This window comes from Triturus cristatus, chromosome 7 (genome assembly GCF_964204655.1).
Source record: "Triturus cristatus chromosome 7, aTriCri1.1, whole genome shotgun sequence".
NCBI classification, from domain to species: Eukaryota; Metazoa; Chordata; class Amphibia; order Caudata; family Salamandridae; genus Triturus; species Triturus cristatus.
Window position 1 is genome coordinate 1,752,167,756 of NC_140590.1, and position 21,313 is coordinate 1,752,189,068.

Genomic DNA, 21,313 nt, shown 5'->3' on the forward strand with positions numbered 1-21,313 from the left:
ACTACCCAATCAGAGCGCGGTCTGAATGACGTCAGCAGTCGCTGCAGTTGCTTCTGCTCTGTCTCCTGTCACTCGTCTACCCCTCCTTTACAAAGCCTTTTCAGTAGACTTCGTTTCAGATTCTACAAAATCTATTAGTTACAACATATAAACATCTCCATTGTCTGCTTCGCTAACCACAGAATAGTAAAGGAAATCTTTCTCACAAGAATCCCGCTTCTCTCTAGAACAGCGCTTACCTCTGCTCCACTACGGAATAATTACTTTCGTTGACACAGTAGCACATCCCTCTACTCTGCCCTTCTAACATGCATCTATTAACTGTTTCCTCTAGGACTGCTCCTAAAAGTCTCACAATCAATTAAATGCTCATACATTCACGCACTTTCACACCAGAAAATGTAGCACATGCACACAGAATCCTGCCTTTCCCGAGAACAGCGAACAGTCTGTCCCACTACAGAATTATAACACGCATTAACCAAGCAGCTTACCTCTGCCCAGTCGTTCAGACAAGCTTAGAGAATACCTATTACTACTCCAGCGATAAGCTTTAACGGCAAACCTTACGGATCCCTGGGACTTAAGACCAGAATTTCACAGATAACCTTCGCTACCATACGCACTCCTTTTATACTGAAAATATGTCCCTAATAGTAACACACGACGATGTCACTGATTCCGAACCCAGACAATGTGACGCGCAACTTCAATTGTCACACGTTTTTCCCCGCATACGTACAGGGCCAACAATCCCGGTTTTCCCGAGAGCAGCACTTACTTCCCTCCGCCCTATTACGGAACTGTCACCAGCTCCCAAGTTCCAGAAGCCGTACACACTACATAGAACTCAACACGACGACCTCAACATATAGTATTAGTACATATACCAACATCAATCAATAATCAATAAATCAAAGCCTTTGTACAGCAATCTATCAGATCAAGACAATAATCATAACCATCATACTGCTACCAGGAAACTGCTGCAGATCGGCACATATAAATTCTCCCTGCTTCCACGGACAGAGTAAATCCACAGTCATGCGCAATCACACATCATACGCTAGGGCCCATATCACTAAATTCACACTATTACTCTATCCACACTGAATATAGGAGGGAAAACCTAAACCAATCTGCATCTACAAAGAGGTCAATGCGACCTTAATGACATTGCCTTGAGTCATGATTTTGAACATAAGAAATACATTTGAAATTCAATAAATGACAAGGAATAAACACCCGACACTGGAATTCAAACAATGCTTGTTTATCTAAATTATTTCAAATAGAAATCAATCATTAGCAAAATCATTATTCTCATAGTTACCTATTCTAGCTAAATGGGTCAGGACAGGTCTCTCGATAAAGTCTCTCGAGCCGCCGTCCTCAGCATAGGAAACGTCCAAACGCGATGAAAAAATGAACCAGCGAACGAACATGGACCCTCTCTAGTCTAACATACTTATAGAGTAAGTTGCAAATAAAAGTTACAAACAAATGTTAGATATCCGTTGAGCCACTGAGCAGAGCGAGCAGGAAAGGAAGTCTCTTGGTTACATTTAGAAAACCTCCGCTCAGGAAAAATCACAAAAATAAAAAGACGGAAGAAGGAAACTCGAGTTTGCAAATGTTTCTTTTGTAAATGCTCTTCCTTGATATCTTAGCAGAGCCACTGCAGACTGGTCATTGTTCATTGTGGCTTTATCCTTGTCCAAGGACAGTTGGATTCGTTCCCGGAGCTGCTGTCCTCACGGAAAACTTTTTAACCAGGCAAAGGCTGTGGTCAGGTGACTCTCGACCATGTTCAGCAAGGCCTCTCGTCAAAATTCAATCACTCGAGTGCAGGCTGTAAATGGCAGCCATCTTGTTTTAGGCCAAAACGGACCATCTTAATTAAAAGAGACACAAACAACGTTACCACATCATAATGACTGTACAGTGCTAAACCCCACTAATACCCTTATGTGTATGTACTTATCTAGCCTTCTGCAATGCAACAAAGCATTAGTACACGTTATTTTAAACGCACAAACACAAAACAAATAGCACTTTACAATACTTATTTAGTAGAACCGCACATTATTATTACGCAACATATATGCATCCCACGTGTAATTTCTCTCATTAGTAATGTTGGTTAATCCAAACAAAACCAAACTATTAATTAGTCGTTACAAATTAGTGGTTTTAAATCATAACATATAGACGAAACTGGAGCTTAAAACTCGATAAATTTTCAACAGAAAACTCTGCTCCAGCACTAGCACAAGAGGGGGGGGGGCAGCTTCACCATGCGGAGAGGGGGGGAGGGCTTGGAAGTTGGGGTTTTGAGTTATCTGTATTCTTTTTTGTATTCTTTTTTTTTCCCTCTCTTACTAGTAATTGCTACGGCGCTAAGGGCTACTGATGAGCCGCTCTAGCTGACCATTCCAAACTGATATGCAACTGTGACCCAATTAGATATGATCTGCTTTCAGAATGATGTGATGGCTTTAGCCCAGACTATTTGGTTTGTTCTTATATTGAAATGCCAATGAACAGAAATTTGACAAAAATATTTGGATAAAATGGGCTATGTACCAGTAAAATGCCAAAACTGAAAGCTGGGAAGATGGTAATTTTATCACCGCAAACCCTGCGATGAAGCCATTTGCAGGGAAAAAAATGACGCTTTCTTCTGCAGCACTTGTTTCCCAAAACCTCCAAATGTGGCTGTATTTTTGCTAATTTCTCGGTCCCCTCCGGGGGAATCCACAAACCCTGGGTACCTTTAGAATCCCCAGGATGTTAAAAAAAAAAAAGGCCCCTCATTTGATATGGATACCCTAACCCTTTTGGTGCATGCGTCGGCCATCGGCCGACGCAAGCACTACCTTCCTGGTGCCGCACACGTCCATTGGCCAACAACAGGGAGGGCCCCATTTAACTCTTCGGTTCTCTCTTTTTTTTTCCCCTGGGGGAGAAGCGGAGGGCTTTCCCCGTCTCTCAGCCTATCTGTGATGTCAGCTCACCGCAAGGCGCTTTAGCATCACATTTTTCTCCATCGGAGACGAGAAAGCAGCAGGGAAGGCCTCTCTTGACTCCGATCGGGAAAACAGGCCGAAAAAATCCACCCCCGCTTTCAATCTGGCTTGGTTTGAAAGGGGAGGGTCTCCCCTTTCAAACCAAGCCTTACTGAAAGGTTTCCTGGACGTTGAAGGGTGCCGTGCCCCATCACCTGTGGAGAGTAAAGCAGGCAAGAAGAGGTCGTTGCTTTTAAGCGAGTTCCATATAAGTGCAAACAGTTGTTTAATTGGCTAACAGAACAGAGCTCCCAGGTAAATGCTGACAGGCCGCTGAGGGCGCTAGCAGCCCTTCCGAGTGACAGCCAGCTGCGGGCTGCAAGTGACGTATTTGACCGGAAGCTTCTGAGCATCTTGTGATAAAAATAGTAGAGAATAATACTGATGCCGTGGTCATAATTGGCAGAGTGAGGAAGAGGCTGTGAGCGGCTCCAGACAATGTAGAGGATTTTAAGAGGAAGCGGAGGAGAGTAAAATGTCTTACCTTAGTCGATAAACCGGGTATTAGATTCAAAAGTAAAAATAGTTCGCTTTTTAAATAGAGCCTGTTGCTGCAGTTCCACGGGGTGTTACCACTGTAACTTATAAGTGTTCCCGTTGCTCTTCCTGAGCACTGCTTTTTAACTTTCTCTGAAAGGTGAAAGGCTGCCGCACCCAGATCTTTGCTACAGATGCATTTACCCCTCCGCTATCCTTGCGATGCAATACGTCAAGGATCTAGGAAGGATGCAGCTTAAAATAAATAATTACACACATTACCTCCTCGTACGATTTTTACCCGTAATTAATGACAAAGTGAGGCCGCCGCGCCTCACGGACGCACCCAGTTATTTCTCTAAAAGCAGAAAAAGGCCCCCACCCTCGCGACCTCCTGTTTGTTATTTTTTTTCCTGCAATTTTTATATAGCGCAAACTCGACCTGAAGGTATTGGAGCCGTTTACATAACCACCAGTTGTGTTACACAAGAACACATTCATTTTTGGTAGGCAGGAAGAGAGATTAAGGAGCATATTATCAAAGACGGCGATAAAATTATCGCTGGTTTAGCGGCAGAAAACTGCCGCTAAAGCGGCGATAATGGGCTTGATAATATGTCCTTGAGAATTCCAATAGAAGTCCATGTTTTGGTGTCAACATGGGCTTCTATTGGAATTCTCTGCGGCATATTATCAAGCCCATTATCGCCGCTTTAGCGGCAGTTTTCTGCCGCTAAACCGGCGATAATTTTAACGCCGTCCTTGATAATATGCCCCTAAGTGATTTGCCCAGAATCACAGTAAAGCGGAGGGCAGGCTCGAACCTGGTTCCCCAGCTCCAAGGTCGGCACCTTTGGCCCTTAGGCATAGTATACAGTTGGACTGTCTCTAGCAGGAGGAGAGGGAGGGGTTTAATTAATTATGTTGAAAACGTGCTGGGAGTAATCCAATTTGTTACTAGAGACAGGGGTCCCTGAAAACTTGGAAAATATTAGTACAATGAATATAGCTTCAATCAATGCTATATTTATGCCGATATCCAGCCGGACAAAGGCGCATTTTAATACATACAATATTGAAATAGAGGTAAATACATTGCAAGTCAAATGACAGTGGGATACAAGCTTGCATCCGAGGACTTACATATCATAGAAACAGTTGGGTACAGAAAAAAGGCTCAGGCAGTTTTGTGGTTGTTTCATTCAGTGAATGCTAAAATGGCGAAACAACTGATATACATGAGGTCACCTTCACAATAACTTAGGTATGGAAAATAATATGTGTAAGGCTGACAACTATGTCGACGGCGTTTCGATCCTCATCAAAAAGATATCGGATCATCATCAGGACTTTAACAATTAAAATGCCTGTGAACAATTGCCTAAGAATACAATATAAGTGAAACAAAAAGGAATTGGAGAGGGAAAAAAGAAAAAGAAGAAAAATAGCCAAAATTGGAGTTAGTTGATGAATAAGAAACATAGAGACAATACGGAGTGACTAGTGAAGTCAAAGAAAGGCGTCATAATCAGAAACATAGAAGCAATATGGTGTGACTAGTGAAGTCAAAGAATGGCGTCAGAATCATGCATACTTAAGCGGAACGGCATAATTACAGCTTTAAAAGTGAAAGAATTGCGCGATAATGAAGCTATCTAAGCACTGACATGCATTTACGAATTTCCGAATGGCTGATTGATCCGATGGAGTTACGTTATGGTGAAGTGAACGACAAGATGGTGAGAGGCTGATGCGAGGTGCGCAAGATTATCGTGCCGGGAATAACACGTGAACGAGCTGGTCGTGCCGTGAATAACACGTGAACGAGCTGGTAACAGTGAAGGAATAAGTGAGATATGCGGGGAAGTAAAAGGTAATAACCTCGGACAACGTGGTGTTCGTGTATAAGACACGGAGGCTCAATGGAGCAGAAGGACGAGGCGAATCCGAAGCATCCCGGAGTGGGACAAATATTCGAAACCTGAAATGGAAAGGATGGGAGTGAGGGCGGGATTACGATACGTAGGAAGGTGATTGAACCGGATGGGAAGAGAGGTCTTACCTTACTAATTGAAGGTAGGAGATTCAAAAGTAATTAAACCTCGCGGAGGAGGGACAGGCCTGTAAAAGAGGATAGACGTTGTGTCAAGGCCTGCGAGGCTGTTGGTGTGACTCTAGGGGTTACGGGGAGAGACGGAGTCGTCTACAGGGAGTGATAGTGCTTACCTCATGGGCGGGTGGAGTGAAGTCCGACGGTGGATTCTGGTGCAGCGGGATGGATCCGACCGATGTTGTAGGAAGGGCGTCATAAGGTCGTGGGTCGATGGTCATGTGACCTAGTGGGAGGAGGGATGTGTATGGCGGCCATATTAGAGTGGTGAATGTTTACCGTGCGCTCAATAAGGAGGAGGAAAAACTAGGCACTGGCGGTGGGAATAGTGGTGTCCAGTTAGAAAGGAGACGTGGATCATTTGGAAGATGATTGGAGGACAGAGAAGTGTGTTAAAAGGATCGCGGGTCAGGGGAGTGAAATGAGGGATGGTTGCTGCGTCGCAGCGGCCATCTTGGAATGGTTAGAAGATGCAGGGAGTAAACTGAAGGGAAAGGAGGATCAAGGAAAAGGGGCATTCAAATTGAATGAAGAAAAAGTGGTGCATTGTGGTAATTAAGAGAATACGTTACAGCCATCAGGTGTCTACATCAAACAGTTGCAATAAATGCGACATATATCGGTCAAAACGCAGAGGGAATACATGTCGGTACAATGGTAGGGTTACAACAATGTTGTCCAGTCTTCAAGGCGGTTTAACCCGGTGTGTATACTGCCCGTTTTAAGGATCCATTTCAATTCCTCTTTGTTGAGCAGTTGCGAGAGGTCAGCTCCCCTTGGTGGTACCTTAACCACGCTTATCACTGTCCAGCGTATGTCATCTTCAGTATGACCTGAATTTTGGAAATGTTCAACGAGAGGAGCATTGGGCGTGTTGCAGCGGAGTCTGCTCCTGTGTTGGCAAATTCTGATCCGAATCTTTTGCGTTGTCTGACCTATGTAGATCTTATCGCAGGGACACAAAATAGCATAGATAACATTGCTAGTGTTACAGTTGGAAAATTCTGTGTGTGTATGTTTTATAGTGCCAAACACAAATTCCTTACAGTCAGAGGTAAATCTACAGGCAGTACAGTTACCACACTTAGTGTGCCCGGTTAGGCGTGGAAGCCCCCAATGGTCATGAAGAGTACCTGAGTGGGGCAGACAAGGTAGGGCTGCCCTGACTAGGTGGTCTTTAATGTTTTTATTCTTTTTGAACGCAAAAAGTGGTCTGTCAAGGTTAAGTACGCCGGCGTTGATCACATTCCAGTGTTTTAATACGCTCTTACGTAGTTTGTTTGAGGAGGGAGAAAAAGTTGTGACACATACAATACGGTTCTGTGTCTTTTTTGGTTTGGGTACAAGGAGGCATTCTCTAGGGCAATACCATGCTCTTTTGAGGGCATTGCGTATTAGTCTCTTAGGGTATCCTCTGACTGTGAGTTTGGTACTCAATACTTTTGCTTCTTTGAAGTAATCTTCCTTGAGAGTACAGTTGCGTCGTATGCGCAAGAACTGGGAGTACGGAAGGGAATCCCTCAGTGCTCTGGGGTGATTGCTGTTGTATTTAAGTAAAGTATTCCGTTCCATGGGTTTCCTGTATGTAATTGAAGCATTGGTAGATGCAGCCGAATACTGAATGCATACAGGTGAGATGCAAGGGGAAGCGGCAGGAATTTACCTTTGCATAAAATGCAGAGCCACTGAATGGCAGAGTCCTAGTGTCCAATTGGTTGGTATTAACTGGTTTATTCCTAGTGAACTGATCAGCATGCCCTTGTAAAAGGTAAGAATGAAAAAAGGTGAACAGGGGAGTGCACAGCATGCAACTTATAAAAACGCGACTATGCACAAAGGCAGAATAAAAAAGGGGACTGGAGGCAAACACAAGCGCAATGGTTTGGGCTGTAGTACTGAATATTACTTAATATGTCGAAAAATGAGTGTATAGGCCCAAAGGTTTTCTCAGGAGCTGGCCACCGGTACTGACAAACACCAAAGCAGCCAAATATCAGAGCTGCCTCATGTTGATGCCACCGCTTGACTCTCTCTTCCACCACTCGAAGATTCCTGTGTATCTATTGTTGCTGCTTCTTATTTTATACCAGCTTTTTAGGTCGAGCAAGGCAGCACATGCGCTGTCTCTTCGAGACCTGCTGTAAACACTCTACCGGAGTGTAATGTGGCAATATGGGCTGCTTCTTGCAATTGGCTAATTCATTAGTTGCATTTTGTTTCCTTGCTCCTTACTTGTTCCAGCTCCGATACATCATTTACGGTTTTATACGAGGAGCACCGGCTAATTACTGTTCCCTTACTCTTGTAAGTGTTATCTGTTATTTGGGGACAACTTGTTCTTCTTTTGCAGGGCAGCACACTATGCTTGGACTCTAACAATGGTGGCTGTGCAGCTTTCCTTTTGTTGTGCACAGCTCGCCCAACTCTATTTTTACAACATTGTTTTCTTTTGTTTACCAGCGCAGTAGTAGCAATGGCGGGCGCGCGTGATATTTTCAAAATGCGCAGCTTGACCAACTTGAACCTTCTGGTTTTTTAAAAACGTTTTTGTTTGGCAACGCGGCACACTTTAAACAATAACTGCCGCGTGCCTTTCTTTTCCAAATGCTCACCTCGCCCTAGTTGCACCTCTACTCGATGCGAAGAGTAACCCTATCGCAGATGTGCTCTGACGATCCTTCCTGTGGTGTGATCGTCTTGCACTGTCCTGTCATTTCCCTTGCGCCAAACTATGAATTAATACTGTAGGGTGCAGCAGTAGCTTTTGCACTTTACTGCTGAAGATGAAATTAGCAGGAACAGGGAGCATATTTCATTAAAAAGTAAGTGCACTTTTATACTATTTTATTTCAAGTCTTGTCGAAATCCTTCAATATCTGAACACTTGTGCATTGCCTCAGAATAAATTACACAAGGTAACTGAACGCATTATCTGCAGGTGCCATGCATCCTGGGGCTCACATTCTGAAAAGGCGGGAGGAGCGCATGTAGTAATACTTGTCTAATACTGCAGAGAGAAAAGGAATTGGAATAGTGGCGTTCTTTAATTCGAGGAGGTGGTCTAGTGGCTGTGCTTTGGTCTTCGGAATACATGATTGAGCTCTGGCTTCTTCCGGATATTGATTTGTGAGATTCAACACAGATGGGGTTGACATCATTCCTTGTGACTGGGACAGCTTGTTTAGAGTGTAGAAGGGGAGGGAAGAGGGCTTCTCTGGGGGCACACTATAACGCAAGGGCAAGGCATGCTGAAGTGCCAGTCTCCACTTTGGCGCCCTGCAGCTCTGCCTGTGGCCGGCCGGGGTTTGGTGCTGGCGGCTCCCTGGGGTGTCTTTACCGCTGCTCCCTAACTGGTTGTTAATTGGCTGGGAATGTTTCCTTTCCTCATGAGATTCTCTTGTGAAGTGACTTCTATGGACTTGCTGATTCTGTTTCTTTAGGATTCCAGCTGCCCCATCTCTTCCCTCACTCTGCCACTACCCCCTCTCTTCTCACAGTTCCCCTACCCACTCTCATCGCTCCCTCACACTCCTAGCCTCCTCTCTACACTACCTGGTCAAACATATTACCTTTCTCTATCACCTCACGCTGTGCAAAATTCCATCTCTTGCTCCCCCCACCCGGGGTGCCCCTCGTACTCCTCTCTATCTCGTACACTCTCACACCTCTCTCGCTCGCTCATGCACTCTTTCCGCCACTCTATTAGTTAAATTCAGGTCTTCAAGCACAATTTCCTTCCTATGCCCTATCAACATTTGCATCCCTAAAACCCACACACTCCTCCTTCTTAAGCTCTCTTCGACATACATAGGCGATCCCTATTTATGCGTCTCTGGCTTGCTCTCCCCTTAGTTCTCTTTTTTTCTCACACACTTTCTGCTCCGCTATCTAGACTTCATTCCCCACTTCACATATAGATAAAACACATTGTCATTGACAATACCACTAGCTCTAACTCATGCACATGCAAGACCTATTGCATTGCAAATGTTTGTTCCCTTTGTCACTGTTCTCCTATCTTGGTAATGGTGATCGGCCACTTCCGAAATGAGTTGACATAAAATGAAAGGAGCTGCAGACAGAGGATGAGGAGACACGAAAGAGCCAGTGGAGACGGGGGAAACAAAAGAAGGACCAGGGGGGAGAGGCACTTTTGGTTGAAGAAGAGGGAGGGCCCCCTTCAAAAAGCAGAAATGGCAAAAATGCCCACAGAGTATCCGCTTCTCCTGTCCTCCACGCACTTCCAAGCTCGCAACCCCTCCTTAAAAGGGTCACCACTAAAGTTGCCAAGTGGAGTTTTATGCCGGCCTTAATTTGTGTCGATGGTTGCAGGTGATTAGTGCTAGCTCTCATTGGGTACTGCATCTCATTTTTCATCCCCTAACATATTTTTTTGAGTTCAAATAATTTTATTGAAAAGAATTTGAAGTGACCAAACACAATATGCAGTAAAAATTGTAGATCGTTACATTCCAAGCTCATTACATATCGAATAAAAGAATCACACTAATATTGAGAGAAAGAAACAGAAAAATGCAAAATAGATGAAATACATATGTCAACTAGGTACATAGTAGAAACTTATGGAACTATTAGGGAATCTAGGGTGGTTTCAGAACATCCTGTTGAGAGGGTTGCGGTAATGAGCATTTTTTGGCACTGGTATCAAAGAGTGTAACAGACGGCCATAAATCAGCACGTTTGATTGCCGTGTAAGGTGGGTATACAAAAGCAGCATCTAACCTTTGATTATGGCAAACAGTGTACCACCAAGCTCTATAGGAAATTTTCGATGAATCTTTCCAGTTGACAGTAATTTGTTGAAAGGCAACCGCCAGTAATAAGTCTATAATCTTGACATTAAGAAGAGTATCATCCCAAATGGGCGAAATACTACCCAAGAAGATGTGAGAGAAAGAAAAAGGAAATTTTGTGTCGTAAATTAAGTTAATTTGAGACCATACTTGTTTCCAAAAGCAGTGTACCTGGGAGCAACTGAATAACATGTGAAAAAGGTCAGCATTAGGAGAGGAACATGACCAACGTGTGTCTGGGATCGATGAGAAGCGCTTAGATAGAGTGGCTGGTGTGAGTAACAATCTATTGTAGACAAAGAATAATGTTTGGGTAAGGTTTGCTGCTCTAGAGGCTTTAAGTAATTTGGTCCATATACCTTTCCACATTGATAATGGCCAACGTAGCAAAATCCTGTTCCCAAGCTTCTTCCGTTTTTGTCTTCTGTATTTTGTTATCAGTACCTTGTAGGTGTTTGTAAATAACAGAGGCCTTGGGTGTAGTCAATAACAAGGTCTGAAGACTGGTAGAGGGGTCCGACGTGTCAGAAGTGTTTAGTGTAAAGGGAAGGGGGGAAAGAGACTCCAACACTGCTAATTTAAGTAAATTATATTTATTGATAAAGGAGGTGGGTAAATGGAATAACTGCTGGAGCGTATCAAAAGGTATAAATTATGAATCTGAGAATAATTGATGGACCCATATTAAGCCTCTTTGTCTCCAAGTCTTCAAGTAAACAGGTTTGTTGTGGATTAATACATTTTTATTATGCCAAATCGTTGAGTTTAAAAAGGATTGTTTAGAGACATGAGTAAAGTGAGAGGGTATCTCAAGTAATTTAGAAGTGTGCTTTATTATGGGAGTAGAGATGGATTGTGGTTTGCGTGAAAAAGAAAGGTACTCACAGAATGAGTAAGGAGTTAGAAAGAGGCGTTCCACTAATGTCCAAAGAGGACAATTTGTAGATTCAAGCAACCATAAAAAGGCCTGACGCAGTAGGAAAGCTTTCTGGTAAGCATAAAAATCCGGCAAATTTACTCCACCTTCTGATTTAGGGCGAATTAATTTTAGCAAGAACATTCTAGGTTTTTTGTTGCCCCCACAGAAAAGAGGATAAAATGGAGTTGACTTTCTTAAATAATTTAGTTGTAATGGGGACCGAGATGTTCGAAATGGTGTATACAACTATAGGTGATAGCATCATCTTTATGGTGTCCAGGCAACCCCACCAAGATAAATAAAGAGGATGCCATCTAGCAGTCAAGTCTGAGATCTTTTGAATACACTTAGTCATACATAAAGTTACTGTTTCCAAGATTGAAGATGTAAAGTGCAAACCTAAATATTTAATGGAATTCGGACTCCATTTAAAATGGGAGGTTTGAAAGTCTGAGCTAAAAGTATATTTCGTTAAAGGCAATATTTCGCACTTGTCGTTGTTCAACTTGTACCCAGAAATAGAAGAGTAGGCTCTCACCTCCTCTAAAAAGGCAGGAATTGACTCTTCTGGTTTAGATAAGAAAAGCAAAATGTCATCAGCGTAAGTCGCAAGTTTGATGTGAGCATTCGGTGTTTGAAAGCCACAAATGTTAGGGTTTTGGCGTAACTTGAAAAGAAACGGCTTAAGGGCTAAATTAAAGAGGAAAGGCGATAGAGGACAACCTTGACGCACTCCTCTACCTAGATTAAAAAAAGGGGAGATTAAGCCGTTAGCACATATTGCTGCGCATGGATTAGAGTAGAGAAGAGATACCAAATTTATAAAATTTGGACCAAATCAAAACCACTTTAGAGTATAAAATAAATATTTCCATTCAACTCTATCAAAAGCCTTTTCGGGGTCCAGCGCTATTGCCGCTAAAGAATGATCAAGATGGGACGATTTGGATAGAATATCGAAAAAGAGTCACGTATTATCAGTAATGACTCAACCCTTGACAAAGCCAGATTGTTCTTTCCCTTGTAAATTCGGTAGATAGGAATCTAGGCGAATAGCTAAGGCTTTAGAATATTTTTTATAGTCGATATTAACCAGCGAGATAGGTCTATCGTTTTTGCAGTATTTGGAATCCCTGCCCTCCTTAGGTATGAGGCAAATGTGGGCCTCTGAAAAGGAACCGAAGGAATTGCTGGAAGAGATAAAAAAAATTATAAGTGAATGTAACTTGGGGAGTAAAATCTTAGAAAAATGAGTATAAAACTCAATAGTAAAGCCATCCGGACCAGGGGCTTTGTCTTTTTTAAGATTTTGGAGAGCAGTGAGGAGTTCCTGCTGGGAAAGACCAGGCTTCAAAGGAGATAAGTCCGGAGGCGTCTGCTGAGGCCTTTGGATACCAGAGAAAAATTGTGTTAATGAGTGATCCGTAGGATGAGTTTCTGAGGAATATAAGGATGTATAAAAAAGAGAAAATTCGTTTAATATTTCGGCATCTTTAAACTTTAAGACTGAATGTTCGTCAAAGACAGAGTCAATATTTGATTTGTCTTGGCGAATCTTTAAATAGTTGGCTAAAATTTTCCCTAATCTATTTTTACCCCCGTAAAATTTCGCGCTGGATTTTAACAAGTAAAGCGAAGTATCTTCTGTTGCCTTTTTATTAAAGTCCATTTTGGCTTTAATAAGGGCTTTTAAGCAATCCTCCGAATGAGATGTGTAATATGAATGTTCAAGTGCTTTAATATCCCGGAGGAGATCCATTGTAGTCTTACGTGTAAATGTTTGTTTCTTTGCCACAAAATTGATAATAAAGTCTCTTGCTGATGACTTAAATGCATCCCAAATAGTTGCAAGTGACAAAGATTCTGTGTGATTCCTCTCAAAGTAATCAGTAAAAAAAGAAGTAAATGACGCTGAAAATTTGGGGTCTAAGAGGAGAGCATTATTGAAATGCCATCTTCTAGGAGCATTGTTCCAGGGCAATATATCAAAACCGATAGAGATGGGAGCATGATCTGACAATAGAATGAGACCAATATCTGCAAATATGAGGGATTGTGAAATATTATGAGAGACAAATACATAATCGATTCTGGATTGTGTATGATGTGTTGAGGAATAAAAGGAGTATTCCCTGGTGATGGATTACAAAGGCGCCAAGCATCAAGCAAATTGTGTTGAGATATAGTGTGAGTGAATGATTTGTGTATCTTATTGGGAATAAAAGGCACTTTTGAATTTCTGTCTACAAAAGGATCTAACACTTGATTGCAATCCCCAGCCATAATAAAATTCTCCTCAATGCAATTAGAAATGCGTTTGGACAAGTCAGGCCAAAAGGAGGTGGCCCCACCTGTAGGTGCATAAACATTAAGGAGAGAAACTGGAACACCTTTTAGCAATAATTTAACAATAAGCCATCTTCCCTCAGCATCGGTTTCTTGCAACACTAAGGTGACTGGAAGAGATTTGCGACATAATATCGCAACTCCACTTCGTTTACCATCCCCAGGAGAAAAATAAACCTCACCACCCAACCCCTTTTTAATTTCATAGACTCAATTTCCGTAAGATGCGTTTCTTGTAAGAAGACAATATCAGCATTTAACTTAGCTAAATGTGTTAACACTCTCTGCCTCTTAATAGGATAATTTAATCCCCTAATGTTCCATGAAACCAATTTAAGTGACATAACAGATGAAAACTAAGTGCATATAGCAATTGAAAACTATAGTCCAATTCAGTGCAATGGATAAAATGACAATGAAAGAAACCAAATTTGTGGTACAAGAATCCAAATCTATATAAAAGCATTGTAGAGTATGAAAAGGAAAATGAAAGAAGACAGAAAATAGAGTGAACGTAGAATACAGCAAGTCATAAAAGATGTTAAAACATAACCAAGGATATAGAGAAAAAAAAGTCACAGAAGAAAAAGTTTGTGCATAAGTTAGATAGTTAAGGAAAGAGATAGAGGAATGTGTTACAAAACATGAAACAAAGGTCACAACAAAAAACATACCAACAAATAACATACCTACAAAAAGGGAAACTCAGGGAGAGACGTGAGGAGGTATGGAGCCACATGGAGTAGGCAGCACATCTGGGGCAGCTGAACGGGGGAAACCAGGAGAGACCACGCTACAGGCACTAGAAATCTGTGGGGGCAATGAATAATCAGGTTAGAAGGAGTGTAGAGAAATACAATTAGGAGATATGATAAGACATGCAATAACAGAAACAACAACAGTGAGCTGATAAACTAGGCAAAGACAACATCAACATACAGTCTATAAACTCGAGGGACGACAATTAAGGAGAAAGATAATGAAGTATGAGAAGAACAAAATTACAACGGAACAAAGAAAAAATAGCAAACCGCTAAATCAAACAAAATTCAGATCAGGGAAAAAATAGGAAGCAAAGCCTGGGTAAACTGAGGAAACAACTTATATATACAATTCCATACAGAAAAAATTGAAATCAAAATAACTTGGGGATATCACGTACAGAACCAACAATGAATAATCATTAGAACATGGAGGACAACCAACACCAAAGCCGTACAGGGTTAGGAGCTAAATAGCTGTAAGTAGTGAACAAATTCAAGCATTGACTGATGAAGAGGGTCGTTGAGTGTCCATAGCAGTCGGGTTGCATGAATTAATTAAACTCTGCAGTCGAACAGGATCATTGTAAGTTATAGTTCTATTGTTATAAGTAACCTTAAACAGGCAAAGGTGAAAGAGACCATAACGGGCACCTAAGGATCAGAGAGCAGGCCTCAAATTGAGAAAAGCTTTTTGCCTAGTAGCAGTAGCTTTGGCATAGTCCTAAGCAAAGAACAAAGTTGAACCTGACCAAGTAATGCGTTGAGCCGATTTGACCGCAGAGAGCACCAACAACCGGTCTGTATATTCCAGAAAGTATATGATTACTCCTCTTGGTCTTTGTGAGGGCGACATATTGGAGGAGGGGCGACCTAATCTGTGAGCTCTTTGGATGTTGAGCGATGTGCTGTCTGGCAAACGAAGCACCTTGGAAAGAAAAGAAGTAAAGAAGGTGAGAGGATCAGACCCTTCAACTCCCTCCGCCAAACCATAAATGCGTAGATTATTTCTCCTACTACGATTTTCAAGGTCCTCGATTTGCTTTTGGAGCGTCAATACTTGAGACTGAAGCTGGGAGACATTCGCACATGTGTCACTAAAGGTGGAAATACTTTGTTCAACAGCAGTGACTCTCGTGTTGAGTTGAGACCAGTTATCCGTAAGGACTTGAAGCTTAGAGTTGGTTTCCTCCATAAAGGGCCGAAGGGCTCTTATCTCTTCCAACAGCATCTCCATGGAAACCGGAGAGGCTGATTTAGGAGGAGATGGGGGATTATGCTTTAGGCGCTTGGTAATCGTCTTCCTGGATGGTGTGGGTAAGGGATCCATGTCGGCCGCCAAGGAACTTGGGGGCAGATTTATGTTTGACTTGTGCCTCATTTACGCCGCCGTTGCGTCACTTTTGTGACGCAGCAGCGGCGCAAATCCTGCGCCATGGTGCGGGGTATTTACAACGTGACGCATCTGGGAGATGCGTCACGTTGTAAAGCCCTGCGCCACATGTAGGCGTTCCAGGGCAGGTGGGGGCGTTCCGGCGCAGGAACGCCTCCTAAAAGTGGCTGAGTGAAATCTACAAGATTTCACTCAGTCACTTTTGAGCCCATGCTGCGTCAAAACCCTGCGCCTGCTTGAAGCAGGCGTAAGGATTGACGCAGCATTGTGCATATAGGGCCCCCCAGAGCATTGCTGGAGCTGCGTCGCGCTTGCGACGCAACTCCAGCAATGCGCCACTTTTACGGCACAGATGCGTGACGCATCTGTGCCGTTTTTGCCCCATGATGCGGCGCATCCATGGTGGCGGAGCTGGGGCGCAAAATAACTGGCGCAACCCTGCTGATATGCAGGGATGCGTCAGTTATTATAAATATGCCCCTTGGTGTTAGCAGCTGAGAGCCCTCCAGCTTAGAATAGGCGGTGAAAATCCTGGAGTTTTTAATAAAAACGTGCTTTTGTTGCGATTTCGTGGATAAAACACCCTTCGTTCTTTCCATAGAGACACCAGCGCAGCCACCAAACAAGAGTAGGCTCAAAAGTCAAGAGGATGAGAAGGGCTGTGTGAGGAGCAACCGAAGATGTAGAAATGTAATTCAAAGCAAGTTGAAAGTATCCAGTGAGGCATAAGCAGAGCAACCAAACATCAAAAAAGATGGTCGTAAGCAATAAAAAAGTTAGCGTGGCTCATACATTGAGAATTGGTGCAGCGCATGGATGAGGTAAATGATAAAAAGCTCCAATGCTTTGAGATAATTATGCCAGAAATTTTTAAGGAGATAATCAAAATGGCTGCCAAAAAACAACTTTCAGTCAAAGAGGCTGAAAAAAACATCCACTTTGAACAAAAATGCCACAGAGCAACTGCCTAAAAACATCTGCAGAGGAGTTGTGCCTGAAAAAGCATGAAGGAAATTATGAGCGGCATATGGGCATCAGCGCCATAAAATGGTGGCCGCGTCTACGCGGTAGCGCTCGAGGGACTCACTTGTGGAAGAGAAGCATTTCCTCCCCGTGTTTAAGAGCGCTAGAGAGCGCACGGCAGCCAGCGCGTCTTCCGACATCCGATGCAGGTTTTAATTTCGCCCGATAATGGCTCAGGACGCGGAAACTCTCGGTCCCGCCTCAGCCGGACGCTGCCATTCACCGCGGGCGCCAAGCCACGCCCCATCCCCTAACATATTGACATATGAAATCAGTCTTCTGTAATACAGTGAAAGATTGTGATTTTATGGAACAGGCAAATTTTAGCTTTTTTTCTTAAGATTGGATAGTGTGTGGCCTTCAGCAAGTCTGTTCTAGGTGTCTTAGGGAATTCTCCACTGTAGAGGATTTGCGCAAGCGGTCCAAAAGAGGCCATCCTGAAGGAGGCAGGTTATCAGTGCTGCACCGTGGGTTGATTTTGGACATGTGGAGGTTTATTGTATGTTGTCTCAGTAGACAGGTTTGTGTGAGGCAATAGATGAAGAGCACTTGTGGTGTCTTAGAGGCTAGCCAGAATGATGTTGGCTCTTCTCTTGATTTGGTGGTAGGTGATGGCCCTGAAAGAGTTTTTTGACATTTCTGCAGTCATGTATCAGTGTCTTTGGGTATGCTGTTGATCATCTCATGACTTAGTCCAATTTGCACCAAATATAATTCATTTGATAAAAGCTAAGCAGAGATAATATGTTAACCCCTTCCCTGTGGGAGTAATTCCCCCGTGGTGCGGGGGGGAGGGGCCACAGCGCCGCTGTGCTCATGACGAGCTCAGCTCGCCATGACTCACAGTGGAGCTGTGCTCATGACGAGCTGAGCTCGTCACGACCCCGCCCACTGATTAATTCTCCCGCACAGGCGGGGAATTAATCGTGCGTGGGCGGGCCGCGGCCGTTATGACGAGCTCAGCTTGTCATGAGCACAGCTCCACTGTGACTCATGACCAGCTGAGCTCACCATGAGCACTCAACCAATTAAATCATAGCTTGTTGAGCAGGCAAGGGTACCACGGCTCCATTCAGGTGAGGTCAAAACTACAGATGTCAGTGAGGCGGGTTACTGGTCCTGTTGGTAACTCCTCTAGAATTGCTGGTAGCTGTGAAGTTAAATGGCAGGAAATCAGTGCTAGGAGTTTGTTACTTAACCCGGAAGGCCCGTCCCGAGGAAGACGCGGGGATGTGGAAGTCACTGTCATAAAAGCCCAGGCAAGGTGGAGGCGTAGTTTCCAAGAGGATTGATCATTTGGAACTATATGGAGGAAATTGCCATGACGTGGTTGAAAGCAAAGAAAGACTTGAGAGTTGAAGGGGCGGGAAGGCCGCCTTTTCCATTTCTACTGGCGGCGTGCATGCAGCCGTTCACGCGCGCACCACACCTGGATTTGCTTTTAATTATATCCAAAACCCCAAGTAACCCCCTTACAAAGTCCGTCACAGAAGCATGGGACCCAAGGCATGAAAAAGCCTCACACGGGGCTTGCGCAAAACTCGCTCGCGTCGCCTGAAATAAATCCCCACTCGCACGTTTCAAAAAAATGTATTATTATTATATAGAGAGACTTGTGCAGAGCGTTTATATTGTCCGATGTTTCCAGGATCTGCCAGCTTTTTTCTTAGAAAAGCTACTGTAACCCAATTTATAATGCTGTGTCTTCCTCCCCCAGATGGCTGGTGGCCGCGGCGGTGGTGGGCAAAGACAAGGGTGTGTGCTGCTTCATGAAAGAACATAACAATGAAAATGCCAATACTGATAATACATCAAACATTTACTTCATTAGTGCATAGAAAAAAATCTATCACACCATCAAGCCTTATTTTGCTTATTTTAAATTTATTAAATCTATTTTTTACTTTTCAATTCGAGATTATTATTTTAATCGATATACCACAAAAATGTATCAAAAAGAGACACAAAAGAGACATTTTTATATATACCCACCCATACCATAATTGAATAAATGAATAATAAAAACACACTCATGCCAATTGTTCCAACTTTCTACTCACATACTACATTCATCAAGCATTTATAACCCGCACTTGACAACAATCATAAAAAAACCTCAACCTGGCCAACGAGACCTAATTACATTAATTATAAATGCCAGGGATCGTGCCCAAACAACCACTACTTATTTTATACAATGGTTCTTATCAATGCACTATCACAAAAAAATGCCAAAACCTTTTTTGGGGATATGAATACAATTTACAGTGCACAAAAAAGCCACAACTAATAACCACTGGTTGTTTTGGTGTAAAAACAAGCAAGGTCAACGCGTTTCGAGCCCACTCCTCAAAGGGCTCTCTTCAGGACCAAAATGACTGAAATACATAAAAATGACGAAATCTTACTTTCTGAAACGGAAGAACTTCTTCCAACAAAAATACAAAAATCAGCAACATAACACCGCCAGTGTATGCTTGCTTACCTAAGAATGTAAACCGTTAATGAGTGAAGAAATTTAAAGGTTCAAGTATCTAAGAAAAGATAAAGAATACGAAGTCAAAGAAAGAAAGTTCTGTCCCAAATTTAAAAACCGTCCTTGTTCGCTTATTAAAAATGTTGTTGTACTGCCACTTACGTTAGAACCCGTAATCAATGGCCGTTTTCGCTGTGGCATTAAAGCGGAGCCATTCTCAAAAGGGAAACTAAGGAAAAAATAATAACACACCACGATGTAAACTGACTGTTGCAAATGGCCTCACGTTTGTACATTGTTAACAACGAAGCCATATTTTACCTTACAATGTTGCTGGTGTGCCATTGCAAAATGTGTTTGAGGCGCTGTGGATTCCTCAAGACCGGAAACTGGAAACCATTGTCCGGTACCCCACTGCTTCTGAAAGACAAGTGCCAGGGGAACACGGATAAATAAAAATCCCTTATTATGCCCATAATTGAGCGCAATGTATGTTCGTGCGAGTCACAAATGCTCCATCGGGTAGATCGTACCTTTACTTATGCAGTCTTCTGCTTCCCAAGCAAAATATTTCTAGCGTGCGTTCATTACAGGCAAATCTCTGTGGTGCCGGTTATGCAGGAAGTGTCTTCATGGAAAACGGGTGCCCGTTGCATTATGGGAAAGCCAGCAGTATTCATGGGAAATGTAGTCTATGTAGCTCGTTAAAAAAGAATTCTGATGCTTTATTGCTACAATACCTCATGTGTGATAAACTAATTCCTTAGATGATGTTTTTTGCCCTTTTCTTTGAAAAATCTTTTGGGGGGAATTTCAGCTATGCAGAACATGTCACAAGGAATCAACCAGATCGAGAAAGGACACGTTATATCAATATAGTTTGTATAATTCTGAAAACTCATGTAAGCCATTAAGCGTTGTGTTAAATTTCAAAATAAGCATTGCCTCACGCTGGTAAGTTTCTGATCCAAATCGCCAACTCTAGAATCTGGTTCCACTTTGGCAATGACAGTCCATTTCAAGTCTCTCTCAGTATGTCCCTTTAGTTTCCAGTGATTAACCAATGGTACATTTTTTCTAATCCTGGATTTGTGCTGTGTGATTCTTTGACGAATTTCTTGATTTGTTTTGCCCACGTATAATTTTGGGCATGGACACAATATACCATAAACCCCAAATTTCAACTTACAATTCGTGAAGTTGTCGTGTTTCCAATGGATTCCATTATGGGAAAACAATGATCCCTCGATAGTCTGCTCACAACAGGAGCAAGACCCACATTTATGGTGTCCAGTCACAGGCGCTAAACCCACATAGTCTCTGAGTGTTGGTGCGTTCATTTTTGGTAACATTGCGCGAACCACATGATTGGCGATACTTTTTTCTTTTTTGAAGGCAAACAAGGGGCCATTTGCAAAGGATAGATCCAGATTTTTGATCAGGTGCCAATTTTGATGAATGATTTTCTGGAAGAGATTTGAGTTTGGGCAAAATATGGAGACAAACCATTTTATCAATGGATGATTGTGGTTTCTTTTGTAAAAGTGACTCCCGTGGTGTCCACCACGCCCTTCTCATAGCATTCTTCAATAATTTCTTGGGATAGCCCCGGTCAACCAATCTGCTGACCAAATTGCTGGCATGCAAGAAATATTCATCCTTAAAATGGCAATTTCGACAGATTCTTAAAAATTGCCCAAAGGGTAAGTTTTGCTTTAGACTCCTAGGATGATTACTTGTGAAATGCAGGGCCTTGTTTTTATCTGTAGGTTTTTTTAAAAGAGTAGTAACAAGGCCCCCTTCCGATGAATAAACTTCAACATCCAAAAATGTCATTCGTGATTTCGAATGATTGAGGCTAAACTTGATGTCCTCTGTTCTTGCATTCAGCCAATTGAAGAATTCAATTAATAGGTGTTGTGTTCC

General features: G+C 42.7%; 1 long non-coding RNA gene across 1 annotated transcript; it reads right to left on the bottom strand.

Moving 5' to 3' along the window:
* Nucleotides 1–1,794: 1,794 nt before the first annotated feature.
* Nucleotides 1,795–19,985, bottom strand: LOC146812999 (uncharacterized). The gene is made up of 4 exons (XR_014966002.1): nt 19,921–19,985; nt 19,709–19,807; nt 14,424–14,544; nt 1,795–1,894 (listed from the first exon to the last, which is right to left on the bottom strand). It is a non-coding gene; the product is annotated as an uncharacterized LOC146812999 (long non-coding RNA).
* Nucleotides 19,986–21,313: the final 1,328 nt, after the last annotated feature.